The sequence below is a fragment of the Sinocyclocheilus anshuiensis genome, unplaced genomic scaffold, assembly GCF_001515605.1.
Source record: "Sinocyclocheilus anshuiensis isolate Anshui unplaced genomic scaffold, SAMN03320099.WGS_v1.1 scaffold454, whole genome shotgun sequence".
Classification (NCBI taxonomy): domain Eukaryota; kingdom Metazoa; phylum Chordata; class Actinopteri; order Cypriniformes; family Cyprinidae; genus Sinocyclocheilus; species Sinocyclocheilus anshuiensis.
In genome coordinates this window covers 2,479,516-2,486,757 of record NW_015548217.1, presented here as the reverse complement: position 1 = coordinate 2,486,757, position 7,242 = coordinate 2,479,516, and positions in this window count along the sequence as shown.

The following is a 7,242-nucleotide window of genomic DNA, read 5'->3' as shown; positions in this document are numbered from 1 at the left end:
AATTTCGAAAAATTGACCCTTATGACTGGTTTTGTGGTCCAGGGTCACAAATAAGCTTTCCATTGATGTATGGTTTGTTAGGATAGGACAATATTTGGCTGAGATACAACTATTTGAAAATCTGGAATCTGCTGGAGGGTGCAAAAAAATCTAAATATTGAGAAAATCACCTTTAAAGTTGTGCAAATTAAGTTTTTAGCAATGCATATTGATATTACCAAACAAGAATTAAGTTTTGATATATTTACAATAGGAAATTTACAAAATATCTTCATGGAACATGATCTTTACTTAATATCCTAATGATTTTTGGCATAAAAGAAAAATCTATAATTTTGATCCATGCAATGTATTGTTGGCTATTGCTACAAATTTACCCGAGCTACTTATTACTGTTTTTTTGCTCCAGGGTAGCATATAGTTAGCTCTTTTATATAATTGTATTATTTTCCTTTTCTCCACCTGTATGGTTTCTGTTGCCTACAAACTTGGGCGCTTCTTTCACAAGAATTCTCTTGTGCGTAAAAATATGAAATAATTCACAAAACTATTAGTAAATGAGACCCAATGTCCCGGCAGAAAATTAACACTCCATTTTTCTACAGATTTTGTTCTTGTAGTGCATGTAACAATGTTTTATCGGCATAAAAACGAATTATGTTACATTTGTAAGAAAAATGATGAGGACGATGAAGATCTCGATGAAGATGTTTATTGCAGCATATCAGTGACAAAGTACATGTAGTACCTTGGGTTCAACGGAGTCAGAATGAACCACGAACATCCTAAGCTCAAACATTTTATACACTTAGAGTTTACCCTCAATGTAAAGGAAGTTGCTCCTGTTGTTACAGCAGTGGCCTGTATGTTAATTAAGTTCTGACACCCCTTTGTCTGAGGTGGTTCTCAGTGTCCCACACCTGCTCCCATTCTACAATTGGTCGCCATTTGCTCAGGATGTGATCATCCCAAGTGATCTACAAACAACATAACTGTTGACTTTCTTCTTCTCTATAATAATTAAGCCATTTTGGGAAATGAGCATGATCAAACATATAGATTCTTACACATTGCTGCTTTTAATGGAGTTGCTGCAGTTTTCCAAACATTTTCTTTCTTGGCTTCATGGCTTGACATGATTTTTTATTTTTTTTTTTACATTGAAAAAGCTATGGGGGAAAAGCAGAGTTTATCACCCTCAACATCGTTTGCATGCAATAACAAAACATCATAAAGGCAAAACTCATGGGGGTGCAGTACCTGTAAACTTCACAGCCGAGCAAATCCAGCACTGCTCTGTGGCAACAGACAAATTCTGTTCTGTTGTCCGCTGTCACGGGTTCTTTGGAAAGCAAGGAGAAAGTTGAGGCGAAGATGTATGTTGAAACAAGTGCAACTTATCAATTACCAAATCAGTAACTTAAACAACCAAAGACACTGGGACCAATGTTCCCAAAACTTTCTCTATTGGGTGGACATTTCGGGCACCTGAGCCAAAACATTCTTTATACCCTGTACAGCGCACACACCAAAAAGTGTGTAACTTTTAACTTTAATGTGCTATTTATATTTGATTTGACCCTTGATGTAACTAAATTATGTACATTTTAGGTTACCTGAGAAAACATTTTTTACAGTATAATACATTGCCGTTCAAAAGTTTGGGATCAGTAAAGTTTTTAAATACATTTCTTATGCTAGAATTAGTAAGCTAATTTTAGGCCTATAGTTTGAGCTCTTGTTTATGAAAGTTTGAGCTTTTAATCACATCTTTATGTGTAGATGAGAGGTTTTGATAGCTTTGTAAAGGTTTTTGCTAAAGTTAAATGCTCATTAAGGCTGTAGCCTATCTATTTGATAAAAAATACTGAATATTATTTGGCAAAATAATATTGTGAAATATTATTGCAATTTAAAATAAACGTTTTCTATTTTAATATACTTTAAAATGTAATTAATTCCTGTGAAGCAAAGCTACATTTTCAGCATCATTACTCCAGTCTTCAGTGTCACACGATCCTTTAGAAATCATTCTAATATGCTGATTTTTAAAGGGGGCATAGGATGCCCATTTTCCACAAGTTGATATGATTCTTTAGGGTCTTAATGAAAAGTCTGTAACATAGTTTGGTTAAAATTTCTCAATGGTAGTGTAAAACAAAAAACGGTCCAAGAGTGCACACTGGTGCACATAGGCCAAAAAAGCTCAATGTGGGTGCTCGACCACACAAAAATAAGAACGAAAACATCAAAGTAGGCACACCACAACTCCAGAGATAGAGAAGTATTTAATTATGTTCTCACCACAGGTGACATTTCGAGCTTAAACGCTCTTCATCAGACAATGAACATACATGACAATGCCCTTATATACACAACACTAAATCACATGATTGCCCATATGACCACAAAAATAAATAAATAAATAAATAAAAAAGTCAGGGCAATCAACAAATCATGTAAGAAAAGGGCAAAAAGCAAATCACATAAAAGTGAGAGCAGCAATAAATGACAAGCACAAATACATTTCACTAAATACCTAACTTCAAAATGTTCAAAATTACACCAAAGAAAATACCAAAATGCAAAAAATACATCCAAAACAAAACATGAAAGCATAATATAACGTGGTAAATCTTACCATCTAAATGTCTGAAACCTGCTAATTAGCACATTATTAGGAAAGGTGATTTGCAAAGATTCATTAAAAAAACCTTACACTCACTTCTTCTGTAGTTGAAGCCGCATTACGTATGATTCGCGTGAACATATACGCATTTATGTAGATCGGGGGCACATTCTCTTCAAAAACAAACGTAATCCACTGCGTCTTCAGTGGCTCAGATGTCGGGAGGAAATGACGACTGCTATGTTCATTATTACATCCAACAACAGAACACCTCAATCGCTTGTTAGGAGTCATTCTTGTCTACATCTGCTCCGGCGGTGAAACAATGGCGGACTGATGACAGCTCACTCAGGGCGGAGCTAAGGTAAGACGGCAGTCCAGTCTGTGCTGAAACGCTACTGTCAATCAAACTATCGTGGGAGGGGCCTGTTTTTGTGATGTCACACAGACAATGTCGGCTTGATTTGAGAAAGGGGTAAAGATTTGAGCAGATTAAAAAAAAAACACCGGGATGGATTTTTATCATCATAGGGTGGTGGTGTACACACACTGCCAACACACATTTCAGTTCAAACAACTTGTAAAAGTGCATGTAGCATCATATGACCCCTTTAATCAATGTTGGAAACAGTTGTACTGCTTAATATTTTTTTGGGACCTGTGATACTTTTGATAAATAAAAAGTTAAAAAGAACAGTGTTTATTCAAAATAGAGATGTTACAATATACACTATTCAAAAGTTTGGGGTCAGATTTCTTTTTTTTCTTTCTTTTTTAAAGAAACTTTAAAAACGTTTTAAGAAAGTTAAAGAAACTTTATTCAGCAAGGATGTGTTAAATGGATAACATTGATAGTAAAGAATTCTATTTTGAATGAATGCTGTTCTTTTTAACTTTTTATTAATCAAAGAATCAAAGAACAAAGTTGAACACAGGTTCCAAAAAAATATTAAGCAGCACAACAGTTTCACTGTTGTAAAACAGCATATTAGATCAGCAACACTGATAATAAATCAGCATATCAGAATTATTTCTGAAGGATCATGTGACACCGAAGACTGGAGTAATGATGCTGAAAATTCAGCTTTGCTTCACAGGAATAAATGACATTTTAAAGTATAGGTATTAATTATTCTGTATTTTTGAAATAAATACAGCCTTGATGAGCAAGAGACTCCATTAAAAAACAAGGTCAATTATTTATTAAGTTTATAATATAGGCCTAACATAATATAATATAATATAATATAATATCAAAACAAACTATTTAAACTGATAGAATAGAATAAAATAGAATAGAAAACAAACTGAAGCAAAACTTAAACTGAGATCTGTAAGTTAATTATTTAAAAACAAAAAATGTTAACTTGAATTCTTCTATAGCTGTCTAAACATCCCTTTGAAGTACAGTTTGAACAATACACCTGTGTGTGACTGTAACTAATGTCTATGAGTTTTGTTACCGTTTTGTGCCCATCCTCCGCTATTTCCAGCACTTAAACAAGCCACTCTTCTTTAATACATGATGACGTTTTATTTCACATGTCATTATGTTTGCGTTGGTTCTCGTATTGAGCGATTTCGTCCGCATCCATTGAAGTATTCGGTTTCTACAGCGACTCATTTGGCGCACATCCTTCTCTTTCTATGAAACCTGTAAACCGCATTCACCGGCTCTAACTCTATAGCGGCACCAGCTCTATAGCGGTTTGCCCGAGCATTGCGATTCTTTCGCTTTAACAAGAATTCAATCAAATGGCTTTCCCAACTCATTTTTACATGTGCGTGGCACATTATTTCCTCTGTGCGGCCGCACGCGCGCAGCTTACAGGGTACATTGACTGGGACTAAAAATAGGTAATAAAAGAGAACTCAAAGAACCAAAAGAGCATGTGGCATTACCGTCCCCTCCAGTAGACACAACCTGGCGCTCTACAGAAAACAGTTCAATTTCAGGGAATGGGCATTAACAGAGCAGGGAATCATCACAGAGGAGCTGACAGATGATATGACCACAGTGGATCAGTCAGCAGAGGAGAAGATCCTGGTTGAGCCAGTGGAGGAGACAATCACGGCAGAGGAAGGGACCACAGCAAACCTGGAGACCCCCATGGAGGAGCCAATGGAGGAAAGGACCACGGTGAAGATGGAGATCCCCATGGAGTAGCCAGTAGAAAAGAAGCCCTCGGTGGAACCAGCAGAGCTGGAGCTCCTCAAAATGCTGGCAAAGCAGGGGACTTCGGTGAACCCAGACAAACAGAAAATCTGGGAGGTCCATCAACTGGCGGTGATGCAGACCACTTGGGTGGAGTCAGCAGAGATAGGACAGGTCCTAGTTTCTGAGTCAAGATGGGGAAAGAAATGATTGAGACTTCCGTGGTTGAGACAAGTGAGCGTAGCGTGGCCTCTAGTTGCCAACTTTGCTTGCCTGGTTAGTCCAACATTTTGTTGTAGGCTAGAGGGAGCAATATTAGCCCTGGAGGACAGTAGCCCCAAACAAGAAGCTTCCTCTTCAAAACACAAGATGCTGCTTTCAGTTTAGGGCACAAAGCAGCAATGAGGGAAACTGGGAACAACCTCACTGCTGGCATAAAAAGCGCCAAGGTCACATATACCCGAAGGATCCAGGAACTTGTCCAGGTGTGTCTAAACTCGGTCCTGGAGGACAACTGTCCTGCAGAGCTTAGCTTCAAAGTGCCTCAGCACACCTGTCTGGAACTTTCTATTAAGCACTGGTAAGACCTTGATTAGCTTGTTCAAGTGTGTTTAGGGCAGGGCAGTGGCCCTCCATGAGCAGGATTGGACACCCCCAAACTAGTCTAATCCAGGAAACTAATGACCCTGAGGCAGCAGTTTTCAATTCCAGTCCTCGAGAATGGAACATATACGCTCGCTTTGAACTGGAATGTTCAAACAGGGGTGTTCAAACCTGCTCCCAGAGTGCCACTGTCCTGCAGAGTTTAGCTCCAACTCTAAACACACCTGTATCAGATAATCAAGGTCTTTAGACTTCAGACTAGGTACTTCCAGGCAAGTGTTGGAGCTAAACTCTGCAGAATGTTGGCTCTCCGGGAGAAGGACTGGACAACCCTGGGATGAAGGATCTTACTTACTACAAGAGCAACAAATACAGTAATGCTCCTGTTGGGGATCCCTCTTTGCCCAGTACACTGAACAAATGATTATTTTTTGCATATTTTGAGAAATCTAACAGCACTCCAGCCACGAAAATCACCCCACCAGCAGACCACTAGGTGCTGAAGTAAAAAGGACTCTGCAGAGACATAACCCACACAAGGCTGATGGCATCCCCAGATGGGTGCTGAAAGAATGCTCAACCCAGCAGAATGATGTCCATGGCTGCGTTCCACTCCACTTTTAGACACACACTCACGAACTTCCATAAGCACTTCCCCTCGGGGGAATCCCCGCTGCCATTTTGAAGTACGTTCCATTTCATTAAGTGGACGAGGAAGTTTATATGGACAGACCCTCGACACCTCAATTTTTTACAGAGGGAGCGAGTCTGCTTCATATGCACACTTTAGTCTGCTCCATAGGCCACAATGCAACATGATTATGAGGTCATCACAGATTGCCTTCAATTTATCCTCACTCCAAACAACTCGATAATATAAAAACAGCTGAAGCATACCTATATACATATAGAATGCTGCACCAAATAAATTCCTAAGGGGAAAAATGTAAACAATAAACCAACTCCATAGCGGATTCTAAGTGATCAAGTCAAGTCAAGTCAAGTCACCTTTATTTATATAGCGCTTTTAACAGTACAGATTGTGTCAAAGCAGCGTTACAAGTATCAAATAGGAAAATAGTGTGTCAATAATGCAAAAGGACAATAGTATCTGTGCAATCAAGTCGACAATATCGCTGGAAATTAAGTGTCCCCAACTAAGCAAGCCAGAGGCGACAGTGGCAAGGAACCACAACTCCATCAGTGACAGAATGAAGAGAAAAACCTTGGGAGAAACCAGGCTCAGTCGGGGGGCCAGTTCTCCTCTGACCAGATGAACCAGCAGTTTGTTCCATGTTGCAGCAAAGTCAGATTGTGCAGAGGACTCATCTGGTTCCCGTGGTCTTGTCCCGATGGCCATCCAGGTGACGAGGTCTTCACTGTGGATCTGTCTCTGGGGCTCATCTAGTTGTCCTGGTCTCCGCAGACATTCAGGGCTGTGGAGGTCATCTCTAGGTGCTGGTCCACCATCTGGACTGGATACGGCTTGATCTGGGTGACTGCAGTGACCATCTGATCTGGATACACACTGGATCTAGATCAGCCGCTCTACAGGCCAGTGTATTAGATAAGTAGTAAAGCAAACGCTAAAGCTTACAGCACCTGGTATTCCCAGGTGGTCTCTCATCCAAGTACTAACCAGGCCTGACCCTGCTTAGCTTCTGAGATCAGACGAGATCGGGCACGCTCAGGGTGGTATGGTCATAAGCCATACCACCATACCAAGGGCTTAGGACATTCCAATTCAGCCCATTCCATGGGTTCCGCTAGTAGTGGGCACCAGTGTTGGGAAGGTTACTTTGGAAATGTAATAGGTTACAGATTACAAGTTACCCTATTTAAAATGTAATAGTAG